The sequence below is a fragment of the Trichoplusia ni genome, chromosome 16, assembly GCF_003590095.1.
Source record: "Trichoplusia ni isolate ovarian cell line Hi5 chromosome 16, tn1, whole genome shotgun sequence".
In the NCBI taxonomy this organism is placed as follows: domain Eukaryota; kingdom Metazoa; phylum Arthropoda; class Insecta; order Lepidoptera; family Noctuidae; genus Trichoplusia; species Trichoplusia ni.
Genome location: NC_039493.1, coordinates 6,572,689 through 6,591,156, shown reverse-complemented (window position 1 = coordinate 6,591,156; position 18,468 = coordinate 6,572,689). Strand labels below are relative to the sequence as shown.

General features: G+C 34.1%; 1 protein-coding gene across 6 annotated transcripts in view; it reads right to left on the bottom strand.

The window, feature by feature from the left end:
* LOC113502216 overlaps window positions 1-18,468 on the bottom strand; it is a 107,778-nt gene that overhangs the window by 48,206 nt on the left and 41,104 nt on the right. The gene's annotated exons all lie outside the window — the stretch shown is intronic.

Sequence of the window (18,468 nt, the reverse complement as noted above, 5' to 3'; positions counted from 1 at the left end):
AATCGATATAAGTAAGTATCAAGTTTTGTCGTTGAATAAAATAGATCAGCTCTGTTAATTAACCAGGTATAAGCGAAATTATTAAATGTACCAAACTCAGACTCGACTCGGATTTGTAATTGAAGCGTTAATTTTATTCTACTAGACAATCAGGGATTGGGATTTTTTTTTTATCATCGACTATTTTGTGGTGGCGGCCATCTTGGACCATTTTTCGTTGAACATAGCTAAGAACAAAGAAACAAGTATACCTAATGACTAATCTTTTTAAGAGCTACGATGGCTTCGAAGCTGTCTTCAGCTACACTCATGCGTCGATGGTTAATCTGATCCAAATTACGTCAGAGAAGATTAGGTGATGATTAAAAGGTTACAATTTGATTTTATTAGTTTACGAGCCAAGTTTTTGTTCGCTTATGCCTTACTACACACACTCAAACGGGCACAAAAAACCTAATATGTATGTAAACAAACGTTACCAAACCCACGGCCAATATGACACATACATGATGCAATTGTACAGTGGACGGCACGATACTCTTAGCAAGGAATCAATAAAGGAGTTTGTAATGAATCTTATACCATTGCCATAAAAGTCCTAACAAAGTCTAAATTCTGTCACCAATATGTGATGAACTGTACAATATACAATCACGGACACATTTACAGTTTTCATCACACGACCGCCAAATTAGCCTTTTTTTAAGTTTATGCTTTAACTTCAAAGTTTTGGCCAAACGTGTTGTTTAAAAACCTCATTTGTAAATCGGTCACGTTTCACGAGAGTTTGTGAACTGATTCGTCCTATTCCGATGGTTCTTTTGAATCATTACTACGGTTCTTAGATATCCAATTGATATGCGGTACGGTATATTTTGGAATGATCTATTATTACGTATGTATTGGTAAGCCATAACCTACCAATTGATGGTGGAAACGCATTAGATTCCGGTTTGAGGGATAATAGTTGGGTATTCAGTTTTCTTTTCGTCTATGATAATCTATACCTCTAACTTTTATTTGTTATCAAAAAAACATTGGACATTAATATTGGTCGAATACTGAAGTTTGGTAGATAGTCTATCTTTTTTTACTCTTTACTTTGACTCAAAAAGCATTACTTTAGAAGTTCTAATGATACACTCGTGATATAAACGTATCAAAATCGATGCAACACGTTATTACGAAATAATTATTTGTGTCGTATTAGTTAACATATTACTAAATAACCAAACAGTTTTTATTTGATACCAAATTGTAACACGATACAGCATGTTTTACTTTCGGCACAGACGAACACATTACCCTCCTTTTTCATCGATATGGAGAAACAAACGTGAACAGTGAGATGGTTTGCGTGCTAAGAAACAATTGTGTGTCGCGTGAGCTCATATATAAGGTAATTTTGAAACTTGTATCAACCCTAGGCGTGGTATGACGGTGATACATTTAAAATACAACTTATGACAATTGAAATGAAACCACTTTTACGGATTTTATCGCGGTTTAATTCTAGATTGTAGTTCCTGACGATTCGACACCTATGCAGGTATCGTGGTCACGGGCAGAGAGACGGCAGAGTCTGCCCGTGAAATCAAACGGCGATAAAGTCCGTAAAAGTAGTTTCATTTCAATGTTTAACATTTGCGTTAACCTAAGAAACCACAACTTATGACAACATTAAAGCAATCCTGCATACAATGAGGATAAATGAAAAGCAACTTATTGTGCCAACTCATAAAGAAGGTTTTGCTTAGTCTTGGCGGTATGAACTTGATGAATTTCATTGAATGGATGATTGTATTTTGTTAAATTGCTAGTAACGAATTGTCATCATAACAAGCCTTCAATAAATTACAGCTGCACAAGAGAAAACAAAAGAGGTCTCTATATTTACCTGCCATTCACTCATCTATTTCCATCTCATTAAACCTGTTACACTGGAGATAATTCCTAAAAATCCGTAAATAACCTCTCATTAATATAATTAGACCAAACTTAATATCCTGCATCCATCATTCGTTCTAATTCTAAAAGCGAGGCAATTAGAGCGTTATTTTTCGTCCAGCAATTAAAACCTAAAGGAACGGCATTAGACCTTTTGTACAGCACACCACACAAGTGTAAAAACACTTTAATATCGTGTCGACTTTATTTCAAAGCTTTAAGGTTCATTTTAGAAGTTTGTTCTTCGAAAGTCTTCGTGGTTCAGCCTACCCTGTACCCGACCTAGTTATGTAAAAAATTTTTAAAGGTGCGTCGAGTATGCCTGAAGAGCTTTGAAGTTAGAAGCAATTAAAATAAATGAATGACCTACATTTTATATTTAGTGGGTTAGGATTCTTGGCAAGAATTTTGATGTTGGTTCAAAATTTTCTTGGAACCTATTTGCTAAATTATATAGGTTATAAACACTCGTAAAATGAGTTAAAATTGTTTTAATAGTAACATGAACATAAGTTACAGGCACCATACGCATTGCTTTAGCAAGTAGTTTTAATTTCGAAAGGTTTTTAAATTTGCTCGGTAAAAATCTACCCCTTATCTCCCTTCTTTAAAAAATAAACTTGTTACGACACAAAATAAGGACAGTGTATACGAAAAGCGAGTAAAACAACAAAAAGCACTTGACCTATTATGAGTTAAAAGCGAATATTTTTCTTCCAGGTCTCCCGTTAATTAAGCGCGTTGTTACCTGCTCGCAGTCCTCTGAATATTCTACTGAAAAAAGGTGAAAAGTTCTGACGTCACTAACCTGGATGTCTGGATTTCAACCTCGTATAATATATCAACGATTTATATTGAACTAGTTAAGTTAAAAGCAAACGTAATTTTGTCCAATTCAAATAAGTTTGATGAGAATACTTTAAGAGGAATGTTTCTCAATCAATCCCAATTCAGGCTATTGAGGTCCATTGCTGGACATAGGCTTTCCCACAAAAATTTCTGCTTATAATTAATTAGGTATTTGTAAACGATGGAGCACTTGATACTCATAATCGTGAAACCATAAAAAAAGGATCCAAAAATTTTACATGTTAATTTCTTTGGAATTTTAAAATAACACTTGCTTCAAATCATTTTATCTTTGCATACGATAACACGCTTTATGCATTTTGGCGCCGGTACAATGTTTGGTTATTTGCACAAAACACATATTTCCATGACCACACACGTTTTGTTTGAAGTCTGTGTTTACTTATCTACAAATATGAAGGGGAAGTAATTGCTAACAGTTTTTGGTAATTCATTATATACTTTACCTAACCAAGAACCGATACGTAATCTTAAGCTAAATATTAAGCGTCAACTTATATTCAGGCAGTCTCGGTTACTTAAATATATTAGAAAGAGATAGTTATTCATTTAAGGACTTCCAAACTTAAACTAAGTTTCAGTGTTCCGGGGTTAGATATACATACAGTCACATAAACAAATGAACATTTTAATCATCGAAAACTTCAAGCTTTCTTTACGTGCAAGGCAAATACATTGTAAATTATGAAGTAGTTTGAATGAACCTTAAATCACTTTAACGCGGGTATCTATGTCGGTCGGTATTACATCACCTTCACCGTTAATGAATAATTCATCACTGCACTTTCAAACAATATAATTTACAGCAAGCGAACAATCATGATTGATAACCCGTTCACACTTGATGTATTCAATTATCAAGTTTCTTTTAAAATATTGCCTGAAATTATATTTCATTGACTAGTGTAAAGTAATATAATAAAGCAATATATCATACAGCAACTTTCTCACAATGCTTTTAGTAAAAACTTAGCATAAATTGAATTATGAGTACAAGACAACTGATACACATTCATAGTATAGTTTTTTTTACAAGCAGACACAGAGAAAATAAACGTGCTCATCACACAAACATTTGTAGTGGGTAGAAATCGAACTCAAGACGGTCTAGTAGTGAGGATCTCTAATCACTAGACCAGCACAGTTCCTACCATAATCTCTTAACAAAACTGTTTCTGATGTAGAACAAAGATACTATATGCAGTGTAGTATGATGTATCCTTTTCAAAACTGAAGTAATTATACTTTTAAAGCTGGCGGTTTACTCGAACAACCAATAATACAAGTATTTAGTAATGTACAAAATATGCTAATTCAAAGTCCGAGTGTATTTTCTAAAAGACGAATGCAGTAAGTCTGAGCACAGGCTTTTGTTTGTTTGTTTATTGAATGATTTATAACAAGTGATATCCTACTACTCCAAACAATTAATATCACATCTCTGCAGAAGTCTTCGTATAGAATATGAACACTAGCATAGTTCTCAATAATTAAAACACAGTTGCTATTAATGTTTCTATCGTCTAAACAACAAACATAAATAAAAAAATCCCTACGTACATATGTCCGTTCCCAAGAGTGCCCAAGACAGTTGGCATACCCAACTATAACTTAAAATAAAAATAAGTTCAATACATTTTCAGTGTCTAACATTAATAAATAATGCATGGATCTTTAGTCCTGACCTTAACCAAGGCAGCAATTTACGAGAAGACGTGACGCTTAGTAAAGGTCAAACGATTTAAAATAATACGCATCATCAAAATAAATGTTGAAGTTCAAACCACAGATTTCTTTTTCAAAGAATGTTGTTTACTTTTAAAATAAATGGTACAAGGAAATACTTATGAATCCTCGATAATTCATTGAATAGTTTTTTTTTTTGTACTGTTATTTTTAGATTATTACTGTCTACTAAATTATCCAGTTGATTCTTAAAAACCTTGTAGACTATAATCGTTTGAAAACATAAACGTTTGTTAATAAGAATCTCTAAAGATACCATAACAATCGCAATTTATATATTAGGATAAAAAAATTACACGGTCAAATTACACTGATTCGAATAAAAACATATAAATATTACAGAGACGTATTTTAAAGCATAAGAAGCTTACTTAATATCATGTTTCTGTACGTTAATCCTTGTAGCTACATATCATCTACAGACCGTCAGTATCCTATATTACAGCAACACGCATTGCCAAACCAACAGACATCGGAACAACAACGCAAATACGCATGATAATGAATTACATAATCCTGTTTCCGTATAACACGGCAAACATGTAACGGCCGACCGGGCAAATGAAATAATAGCGATGCGAGGAGCGAGCGGTTTCCTCGCTGTAATAACTCCCTTCCCTGTTTGGAAGTGTGGACGAAGGTACACCGAGGAACGGTGTTAAACCCGTTGGGAACTCTGGTATTGGATAGTTTTTGAGTTTGACTGTAAATTATAAGTATGTGTTGAAATCATCGTTGAAAATTTTGACTCAGACATAATTAAAAGTGATCATTACTCGGGTCATTGCGACCATATTTGAAGGTATGGGTGAAATGAATACATGAAGGTTTTACTCAAAATCGAACAAATTGAAAAAAAAAAAACAAATTTAAAACACAGAATCTAATTCAAAATAAATTTACACTAAGCGTAAAATTACGAAAGTAAAAAGACAAAAACTCTTGGCATTAGCAAATTCTTTTGGGAGAAAAGGGCGTCACTGTGTGTTTATATTAAAATAACAGTCGTAAAACACGAGCCTTTGGGAATTAAATTTTCGCAATACGACAATGCTACATTACAAAGCTGCGAGGCCTTTTGCGAAGCACCCTTAACATCGTGTGACATTCACGGTATGAAATAGGCAACTTACACTTACACTACTTACAATTGAAGACATGAAATACTTAAACTGCACGGATAGTCGAGTGATAGAGGTCATCATGCCGAAACCACTGTGCGTGACGTGTCGCGGTTTCGATGCCTGTGTATAAGAATTATTTATGTGTGACCCACGAATGCTTGTTCTGAGTTTGGGTGTTTTTGTGCATGTGATTTGAATGTTTGTGAAACGCCCGCGACACAAGAATTAAATTCTTAAGTGCGGGAGCCGTAAATATCATGGGGAAACACTCAAATTATACAGTAATATTGTAACTATTATCATGTCTATAACTGCTAGAATAACACACGAAAGTAAACCATATTTCGCGTGTAGAACGACACTGTGTGACACGGGTCGCACGGATATTATTACAGTTTCAAACGCATTTGGTACACGCGATGTTGGTGCTTACAAAACGTTCGTGTGAATACGGCTTTATGTTGATACTCGAATCTTAGTAACAGAGATTTGTCAAGACATGTACCTAGTATATGTAATGCATATGTAAGTCTCTATATAATAGTTATTTGATAGTTAGTCGAATAATCTCAAATATAGATTCGAAAAATTGTTAACGTTCAATATTTAGAATCTATTAATGATTGTATCTGGTAAGATAAACAGTGATGTAAGTATGTTAGAGGCATCATCTTTATTCATAGTTTGCTAATCTTAACACTATGCCAATCAAGAGCAGCGATCTGGGTCATTTAATTGCTTTTTTAATTTATAGAATTCTGTACAGATTATAAATAACCGTATCTAAGGACCATCAAGTGGCCATGTTTTAATCAATAAGAAACACTCTCAATTTACTTTAGTCTTGATTTTTTTTTAAAGTTCAGAGCAAACCTTGCACATATTTATCTACATTTTCTATAACCTGGCGAGTACGTGTGTTTATTTTTAGGTAATGTAATCCGATTATGCCATGAAAAAAACATTTAAACGTTTTTAAACCATTCCCAATCAGTATTTTATTGCTGTTCGAGGTTCTTTTTTTCTGCAATGATTACGACAAGTTAACATTAATTATTAAAAGTAATGACTGAAACATTGTTGTTAGATCATAAAAATAAAAACTTATTTCAAGTATTGGGAGGCCTTTGCCCAGCAGTGGGACACAGCGGGCTAGAGAAAAAAAAAGTATTGGAAACGACTTGAAGGGGCACGTAAAAAAAGGTGCAAGAATTGATTCGATAACTATGAAATCTGATGAATCTTCAACGTGAATTCTATAGACAACTTAATAGTTCCATGAGCTGAGGTGGCGACCCCGCCGCCGCGATCCAAGGATTCAATTCCTTAGTGAGGGAACTGTTGAAAAAAACTTACGTACATACGTACAATACTTTCTAAATTATTGTATAGCTCTCAGTATAGGCAAACATCGTGAGAAAGGCTAGACTTATAACATAATTATCTGGATCCGACCTACTGACCAGAAGTGATAAGGCACGTGCTCGGATTATGAGAGTGCGTGAGATAATATTACGGATACTAGACCGTATATCTAAACTCGTCTATTAGAATAGACCTAAAGAAACTTGGATGTACAAAGACGAAGATAGATTTTGTAGACAAGTTGTTTATTGGAAATTAACTGTACATGAAAACATTGGAAGCTGACGGAAATGACGGACTTAATCAAAAATCCAAAACCATTTCAAATCAACCAGTCTACTGACTAAAGATGTTTTCTTATGTCAGAATACAGCTAACAGAACCTTAATTCGTCCACCCATCATCCTAAGTGCACGGGACAAGAAACGGAGTAACTCCACAACTTTAGTAAAAGTTAGTGAAACACCCGCGACACAGGGATCAACATGCTAAGTGCGGGAGAGGTTTTTTTTTTAGAAATACAAATTCGCTTTTAAATACCTTGTAATATGGTATGGAAGTACTACTGTATCGATACGCTTATCTACAGAACGTTGTCTTTCCGATGCTCCTTGAAGCGGATTAGCATTGCTAATTAGCACCAAACGTGCCAGTTCACGAGTTTTATCGACCATAAGGTGTTGAGTATTGACTCAGCTGTTTCATTCATGGCGAGCTGTGAATAACTTGGTGTATTTATTTCGTGTGCTGTTGAGTTATTGGCTATGTGCGAAGCAATAAAAAAATACCTTGCAAATCAAAGACGCTAAGATAAACTGTTTTAGATTTGTTTGAATTTTAATTTTGTCATTGCTTAACTTAGTTTAAGAGAACGCTGTTTACAAATAAGCAATTTTAAGTACCACATTAATGTAAGAGGCTTTTTTTTTCAAATATATCCAAATTTTATTTATCAAACACCAATTTACGAAATAAAACATGTTACAAAATTTTACAACAAACATAGCTAGTACACTTATTCAGATTGTACCAACATTGTAGACGATACAATTTATTTAACGACGACGGATCGAGTCAATTCAGGTTTCACAAGGGACGGTATGGAAACGAGGAACTTTATAGCCGTCCCGTTCTGAAGTTAAAGGAGATTTGAACGAACAGAATAGAACTCGGGTCCCTGAAGACGAACGAACATATTCGAAGGGGTTACTGAAAAGCCTTCAAAAGAATTTGGCAAGATACGGATACAGCTCTTTAATTTCTTTAAAGAAACAAGTAAAAATAGGCTTATGATAAACAAATCGGTTGCACGACAAATATATTTGTGGGTAAGGTTGTTAACCCCGATCTTTTTATAATAGCGGCAGCAGAAATACACTGTGAAAGTTTCAACTATCTAGATATCTTGGTTCATGAAATACAAACTAATAACAAAAGAACAGGGAACTGACGCACAGAGGGCGGAAAGCTGAGCCTCAGTAAAAAAAGTTCCCTAAAAATATAGTCAGATTTAGGAATAGGTACTTATTTTTAGTGCACCAAGGAAACAGATTATATGTAGGACCTAGACTCAAATTACAGTTTTTTCGCTATCAATAACATATAAATCATTCAGTTATAAATCCTTCTTTCTCGTTCCAACGGCTCAATACTTCAGCTTCAGTAAAGTCTACGACTCTACGACTACAACATGGAAAGCCAATAAGTCTCTAATTACAAGTAGTTAGTTGCTGTTTAATTACATAACTTCAGTCTGCAATTACGTTTATCGGACCGTGTATTTATATCCAGCAAGTTCCCAATACAATACTTGCTTAACACAATTAGGCGTAATTAATGGTTTGTATGTCTGTTTGACTGGTTCAGTATTATGAGTGCCATAATTATTGTAATATGGTTGATTGATCGGGTTTTACCAACAGCAATATGTATGATTTGGCACATTAGTATAATTTAATATAATTCCTTCTTAACATCTTAGAACTCGCTAGTGTGGGAGTCTTTATAAAACTATCGTCGACAACAAACTCAGAAACGCGGGGATCGAACCCACGACTCATGCGAACAGGTATTTGTCGTGGAGACCTATCACTACCTACCACTTGGCTTTCCATACAGTCATCATAGCATTGCATTAGATTCCGTAATGCAAGCCTATGATGTCGCCGCTACCCTGGCCGCTTTATAAACCCAAACTGAAAGTTAACGATTACCTTGAAAGAAGAGAACATCAAGACAAGCGAGGTAGCAGCCAAGTGCGCTGAACTATACAGAAAATCGTAATTTTTATTTATGAAAACCCTTAAATCAGGTCGCTAATTTCTACATTAATTAACTTAATATACTTCTATCCAATTCCTAGCTGAATATATTACAAACTGTCAAATCAGGCGAGCTCCTAAATCCGCAACAACTTATGCAAAGCTGCTTAGAGCGATAATATGCAAACTTTAATCCATAAATACGGTTTGACTGTCAAAACAGTTTAAACTTTAGGGTATGGTGGGTACAGGGCGGCGCAGTGCTTGGATACATTACTCATTAAAATAACATGACGCTCCATTTTGAGCATGCGAGAAAAATAACTAAACTTTTGCTTTGCGCAAAAACGTTCTTAAAAATAGCTATTTTTGAATCGATAAGATGTTGAGAAGAAATGATTGCTTCTTTTACATAAATTAACAATTTATACATATATATTTTTGCAATTTTCGGCTGATATTTTGTTAACTTTCAAAACTTAAACTAAATTACCTAAGAAAAATATGAAAAAGAGTACAGTTATTATTGCATTAAATCTCGCTTAAATTCAACGAAAAGCTATAGAATAGTAATGTCATGTCTGTCCATATCTGTCCATGAAATACGCAGTTAAAACGCCATTTAGTACCAAGGTCTTGTTAAAACTTAATACCAGTTGAAAGGGCGACGCAGTTTGGAGCAGTTGTAGTGCTGCGGTGAACGGCGACAATTAGGACGCAGGGTCCGCGGTCAGGCCCCAATAAAGCACGATACAAACTATACAAAACTTTGTGATTCTAGCAACAAGGTCTAAATTTGCATAACTTGCAAGCACGTGAATTAACACACGTGTATAATTGGTATGTATGTGTTTTGAATTCGATAAAAGCTCTTTATAATAATTCACGTTGCCAATATAGAGTACTCTATCTCTATATTTGACATATAGGCTTAAAAAATGATAAATACATATTAAATATATTACTTTATAGTTTCATCCTTGCACAACGGGCGGTACATTTAATAGTTTTCATATATTTCACTAACGTCAAATTAGCATGCGTTAAAAAACAAACGGTAATAAAATTAAAACTTAACTGTTATCTAAGCCTTAAACAACCAGCACAAGGTTCTCTCACTGTTCCAGTTAACAATGGCTGACACTGACTACTATCAGAGGAACTGAAGTTCTCAACCTTGGATTTAAGGCATTATCCGTCAAACTATTGTCTTCTGACCGGTTATGCGGAATCATATAATTTGCACTATCTAAGCATCGGCCGAGACCTCATTAACAGGTCTTTAGTCTATCTATTTTTTTAAAGTCTCGCCCTCGTGTGTTGTTTAACTCAGAAAGGAGTCTTAATATTAATCCGGAATGTCGGCTACCGTCAGATTTTATCGAAATAGGAGCGAGAAAAGGTGCAAACGTAGACACACTGAACTTTCCTCTATCGAATATAAGTAATTTTCTACATTTTTAATCGACTAAAATACTATAAGTGATAGAAAAAAAATCGTATATAAAGCTCTTACGAAATGTATTCTAAATTCAAATCATATTGAGAATGAAATCGATACGTAACCTGACTGACCTGACCTTTATCAATAAAGGAATTGAAAGCTTAGTCATAACAATTATGTAAGCATAATCTAGATTGAGAATATTTCAATCTGTTCCTTTCTTACATCATTTTAAAGAGGCTTTAAGCACATAAATAATATTAATAAATAGATTTGTAACAACCTGTCATTGTCACAGAAGGAAACGTCTTTCGAAGAGAAAAAATTATCTTGAAAGTCTATGTAAGAAGACTTCATGCAAGAAGTACGTAAGTACAGTCGGAATAGGTGATTTATAATTTGCCAAAATGTTAAAAAATACATAATAATTGTATACAACGAGATTTGAGTAGTATTGTGCGCTATATTGATTCGTTTTCCAGTCCAAATACTGGTCTTCTATAATTCGGTTATATTCTGGCGCCCTGCAAACCGAATGACTTTATTTTTATTGTAACTATCGTAAGAATGATTCATTATAACATGGGTCTCCGGACTCCGGTTGGGTCTGAAACTGGTCGGGCAATCCCGATAAACAAGCGAAAGTAAACCATTGCATTATTTAGTATTCAATAACTTTACCAGCTGACTGTACTACTTAGCTGTATTTTGACTTGACAAATCTATTTTTAAGTCAACAAAGGATATGTATGGGTCGATTAAACATCGTTCATCTCTAAACAGCGTTCCAAATGAGATGATTTGAACAATTATCGTTTAAATTATTCAGGCGTATTAATGTCGTTGACTCCGCGAAATGAGTGACGAGTGCGTTGACCTGACATGCGTAGGAGTCGGTGATAAACCGCGATTTGTATATTGAGGCTTAGTTTGCTATTTAAATTAAGTTATAAATTATTTTGTAGGTTGCTTTTATTGTTATAAATATTGAATCGAACAGTAACGTGGGTGCGATGAATTTAAAAGTTGTTTTTATTAAAATAGATTTATTTTGTTTGACGAAACGCGGAAGATTAACGCTGACAATTTGCGATGGATGCAAGAGATATGTTTAAAGAATTTTAAAAGAAAGCACGTTAAGTTTCAGAAATAGGCTCATGCATCAAAACAAAGCGATTTTACAGGTTCTTGTAATAACACTTATCACTGTACATCTCTAGTGGACAGGCAGTTCACGTAATAAATAAAATAACCAAAAAGTTTCTTACAAATAAGTTCCTAATTTGAAACTAGCACTCACTTGCCTTATGTCAACAAAAAGTAAACCAGGATATAGCCAATTACGGACCGTATTCCGATCAGATTCGTGTCCCACTAGTTTCGTACTATTTACAATTATTTACATTAGTTTGAGTAGTTATCATACAGACCACGCAGGGCTTGTTTGGAACAAGAATACGAATTGTTTACACACTCTGTGTGTTTGTCATGCATGTGTCATGCTTACCTCAAGAATAATACTCTTATATGGAACAATACAGACGCTTATGGTAGGGAAAGTGGGATAATAGAATAGTCCTTTGAATTTCTTTTATATATAGGTAATTGTTGATATTATTTTTATAGTGTTATGATTAATTAGATAATAGAACGTGACAAGGCTACTAGAAATTATTTGATAATATTAGAACAATATTTAGTTTGCATAATTAAATGGCATTAAAATAAAGAAACCTGGCATATTTTTAACTTTTATCTATTCAGTAATAAATGAGAAGAAATCTCGCTTCAAATACAAAATAAATAAATATATTTTGGTCCAAATGTATTCATCATTCGCCTAGCCTTTTCCCAATTAAGTTGGGGTCGGCTACCAGTCCAACCGGTTTCAGCTAAGTACCAGTGTTTTACAAGGAGCGACTGCCTATCTGACCTCCTCAACCCAGTTACCTGGGCAACATGATACTCCTTGGTTAGACTGGCTGTCAGACTTTTCAAGCTTCTGACTACCTTGTAACGACTGTTAAAGATGTAGGAATAACAGCCGGGACCCACAATTTAACGTGCCTTCCGAAACACGGAGGAACTCGTTATGACAAAGATGGTCACCCATCTACGGACCAACCGCGTCAAGCATAGCTTAACCTGTGATCGATTCACTTATGCGGTTATAGCTTAGCCACAAGCTAACAAAACATGTATTACAACTAATAAAAGGTATCCGTCAGTTTTGCGTTCGATGCGTCATCTCGTACTTAAAACGTAAGGTCTCGGGGAGAACGTCCGAAACAAACGAAATCAACAAAGCAGTGAGTAATCAGCTCTAGGTCATCGCCTCCGAGTTATACTGAAGTAAGTTTTAGAAGAACTAATTTCACGACTTCAAGTTATATTATTGCCGTTGTGGAAGAGTGACAGTAGTATGAACACAATCTATTTCTCTCTCTCTTCGACAGATGCAAAAATCTTATTTAGGTAAATAGATTAATAAACATACGTATATTTTGTCAATATCCATACTTGCTAATTCGCTACAGAATAGAAAAAAAAGAAGTGCCCCCACTGCATACGATATCCCATTGAATTATGAAGAAATAGAATGATTATCAATACTAAGTACTGCAAACAATGAACAATTCATCAAATGGTACTAAACTACGTGCTAAATCAATACAGCGTCAGTGTTCTAAAGTGAGATATTATACTGCGCAGTCACACACAAACACACAAGGAAACTTATCGGAAAACTAGAAAATAATGACGTGGGTGTTTGTCCAACCAATGCATAATTATATGTATATAGTATAGGCAAATTAGATATGTATTTATTGAAGAATAAAGAACGGATTCGAATGTATGTGATTGCAGGTTCAAACCTAGTGTATTGACAGCTTGTAATTGACCCACTGCTATTCTTAAACTAGCACCTAATTATTCCAAAAAAATAAGAGTACCTTATTTATTATGAGGAAATTTGAATTCCAAACATTGGAAATCAGTAATCACCAATCCACAAGTATGGGAAGGTGGGGTAAGACGGGGTAGCGAGGTAAGATGGGGACCCTCCAAAAATATATAATACAGTATTAATTGAAAAGTTATTTTGACGCCATCTAGTCGTATTTATCAGTACTTGTTAGAGTCGCAAAAAGTTTGTTCGAAGGAGCGCACGATTCTTCATGGTAAGTACATTTTTAAAATTTGAAGTGGTTTTATCTAATTATTGAAGCATATAAAGTGCATGACTGTTATAATGTATGATAAACATAATGTGTGACATATTTTTTTTGTTAATTTGTATTTATTTTACTATTGTAAACTCATTAATTCATGCCGGTTTCTTTTGACTTATAACCTCTAAAAATTCAATACAACTTTTAAGTCCAGTTTGGGAAAGATGGGACACTTATGTGGGGCAAGACGGGGTAGGTACCCGATCTTATCCGCTGAGTTGTTATTCAGTTTGTATTGAGATTGCATTCAACATTAACTATTTTTTTATAGTACAGTTCCAAAAACAGTAATGTTGTCATTTCCTGATGCTTAAATGGCTACACCGCCGTAAATCATTTAGCAAACTCTCCACCTCCACCAACTGCTTCAACCTCATGTCTCAAGCAGGCAACAGTAAATGATTATATAGATAATGATGCATTCCATCTGGTTAGCCCGAAAAAGTTAATGCCTTATTCGCGATTCGCCGAAAAAAGACCAAGACAAGTTCGAAGAAGGGGAAAAGCAGCTATTATTACTGCTTTTCTATATAAAAAAGAATGAGAGGAAAACTAAAATAGGTAGAAACTAAAACCACATGTAACAAACAAAAAGTAAATGACAAAAATAACAATAAAGAGAACTTGAAAAACCGAAAAAGCGAAAAGGCACAGAAGAAGAAGATACAGAATGTCTATACTGTCGCGGCTTGTATTCCGATTATCATACTTGTATCACTTATCGTACTTGAGGCAAGTGAGCGCATTGTGTCTGTGCAGGAGTGGAAGACAGCGATGACGAAGCTGAACATATCTGCCCGGTTTGTGAAGATGACGGCGCTTAAATAGTCTATACCCCATCTTACCCCAGGGGTATACCCCATCTTACCCTATAGGTGGGGTAAGATGGGGTGATTCAGTTATTTTTTAAAAGTTTATATTTTTATGAGAAGAACTTATTTTTTTTGTTTTGACTGATTGTTATTAAAAGAAGAAAGACTGATTATTTAATTAATAAAAGTTCCTACGTTGTGCAATTAAAAAAGATGGGTTTTATTTATGAAATACCTTAAGGTCCCCGTCTTACCCCACCTTCCCCTACTCGTAACAGTGTTGATTAATATTATTCACCCATCACTTGAATACAGGCCGTATTACATTAGTAACATACATTCTAATACACCTTTTGTTTACTAAATATATTATGCAATACCTGCCAATATCTCACGATGTATTTAAGTCACTTACATAAGACATGTTTACATAATTCTAATTAAGTTCAAGCGTGGGATGTGCCACTCAAACTTTTACGAGTAACTTACTTTGTTCAAATAAAAGTTGTGTATTATATTCGTTCCATAACCTTTTGTATGATAATGATCGTTATTTTGGAGTCTCAAAATGAATTCTACATTTTCAATACATAATAAGTATGTATATCTATATGGTTTGCCTTATAACTAGTTTTCCCAACACTCCACGATATAGAGACAATTGAAACATACTGAGACGGAGAAAGAGAGAGGTAGAAAGGCCTCTGTCACGTAAAAGACAGAGAAAGAGTATAGAAGAAACAGCATAACGAAGAGGATGGTTAGAGGAAATAAGAAAATCTTCAAGTCCAATAGTAAATAAGATTATAAACCGCGAAACAAAACCTATTTTTGATGATGACCTTAACATAGAAATATCGATCTAGAACAATTGAATCTACGATAAGTATCGATTGCAAAAACTGCGTCTGAAAGGAAACAATCAGACATAGTTTTACGTTATTCAATAGAACAATAACATCATCATAACAATACAGTTTGTTTGTTTACATCAGATTCGCGTTATACACACAGGATCATAGACACGGTTACCTATAGTAAAATCATTTCTCTTGCAATACCTTGAAATTATCCAAATACGAAACGACCTTTAAGAACTTATTAAATATCTCTAAATGGTTGAATACAATTGATTGGTTTCATTATTCAGCCTAAATCATAAAGGCAAGTACAATCTTCATAGAACAAAATAATATTCAATTTCAATAATACCGCAAACAGATTTATCATAGCTTAACAAAAACCACAAAATAAATAAAACATAATAATTATGTTTTAGGAACAAAAACATCGAAATATTTAAATTATAACAAGCGTGTTTTCCGAATTAATATTAACATAATGCATAATTAAACGATAATGTAAAATGAAAGCTAAGTTTAACACAGTGACATAGATTTTACCGCTATAGTTATTACAAACAAAGCCATAATTATGAAATATAATAAGAGAGCAAATCTCATTTGGTACTGTTAAGCTATTAAAGTACTTATTTTAAATACAGATCAATAATACCCTAGTATATGGAACAATTTCTATTATTTTAATATAATGACAGTATCTTTTACAATTCAACTACGAACATTTTAAGACTTTAAGATAGACGAAGACAAATTAAGTGATATTGGACCATCGTTAGAATATTTTTGATAATCTGAGGACTGAATACGTGATTTGATGAAAGTAAGCCTTCCCGTGGCTATAAGAAAACAGACTAAATGCAATAACTTAATCGTTTAAGTAAAAAAACGGAGAAGAGCGAACATAAATACGACTAAATGCCTGATAGACAATTTTGTAGTTGACAAACTGCGTTCCAATTCGATTGTTTTTTTCCAGAATAACACATAACAATTACCATTGTTATTGTGGACTGTTCATGCGTGAATATGAATGGTTCCACTCTTGATATTCGCGAATAAAAGCTTGGATATTATAATGTGTTTCAACTACCAGGGAATATGGGTATGTCTAAAATATAACGTATCATTGCATACAGGAGATTTAAACAAATATTCATATATCAGTTTTGAATGAAAACCTTTGAGCATACTGTCAAGCAGTGGACTAAAACATTCTTTTAATTTTGATGGTTGGTGCCATCTGATGGCCCAGAAGTAAACCTGAATAATTTTAGTATTTTAATGGAATACTGGCTGCAGCGCGCGACTTCGTCCACGTGTATATATTAAGCTTCTATATATTTATGTATCTTATAGACGTATCAAATCGGACCAGCAGTGAGCCTGAGATTAGCGTGTTCAAACAAAACTCAGCTTTATAATATCAGTACACATGATGTACGATGTATATGCAAAGAAACAATAAAATTGCTTGTTTTTATCTAAAAATGTTGACCGATTAACGTCAGCCTTCAATCGCAGAAACAATACTGTGAAATACTGTGTTTAACTTCGTGAGTGTGCTTCCGTTGCCGATGCGCTTCGCCAAGTGTAAATCTACGTACAGTCATCCCGTCATTGGAAAAACTTTAAACACTTAATCCAACGCAATAAGGTCTAAATTCGTTCTTCTTCTATAGTGTGGTGTACTGTACTAGTAAGGTAGAAAAACTCATGCTTACGACTGTTTGCATTGTGGTAATGACACAGTCTAGATACAACTTGAATGCTTGCGACTTTTTCTTCAGACTGGAGAGGTCAGGAAACATAACTTTCAAGCATATCCTACTAATATTATAAACGTGAAATTTTATTTGTATCGATTGTTGTATCGATGTTCGTCTTTCACGCAAAAACTGCAGAACAGATTTAGATGAACTTGGTACACAGATAGTTTATAACCTGGATTAACACATGAGTTTTTATCCTGATTACATGACTTATGTTCCCGAGGAATCATTTTAGAATTTTAGCGGCCGGAGCCGCTTTAAACACGTAGTCTGTGAAGAGTTACGTTAAGAACTGTTTGCGTAATTTTCTCAGTAAATATTTGATTGAATATGAATTCAGGGAAATAATGTTATTTAAGACGATGTTAAAGCAGCGAGGACGTTGGCACTGACATATAGTGTTTCAATGCCAATACTTACTCTCATGTTTACGATAAGTAATACGATATTATCTACATTACTATACGAACACGTTAATCGCTTTTGTTAAGGACCGATTCTTGGTTTTCAATTTGCATTATTCACACATCCCAAGTTTTGTGAAATGATGTGAGTAAATGAAATAAATAAATCATGAGAGCTTTGGAATTATTACTAATTCGAATAAAAAAAAGGCAAATGCAAACAAATGAAATTTTTGTCTTACTTCTAAAAGACTAACTGTAAAGTTAGCTTTTTATTCTCTACTAAACTCATAAGGAACGAAAAAACTTTAAAGATTAACATTTCCGATTCAAAGATTGTGCGAGAGATCAGTCCAACAGTACTATGTCGTTTGTCAACACTTTCGTAGAACTTCACTTCTATTGTTCACTAACCTTATATAATTATTGCACTTCATTAAATTGGGTACAAGTATACGAGACACGAAGAAAACCGCACGTTTTAATGAATTCAGAACGTGTGTTACTCTCCGCTAATGGATGTACGGCTTAGGTCACGTTTTAGCATAGTTTCTATGACATAACAACTAGAACAAACTAATAATAACTTTCGTGAGGAGGATTATAATTGTTTGAGAACAGGCTCCTCAT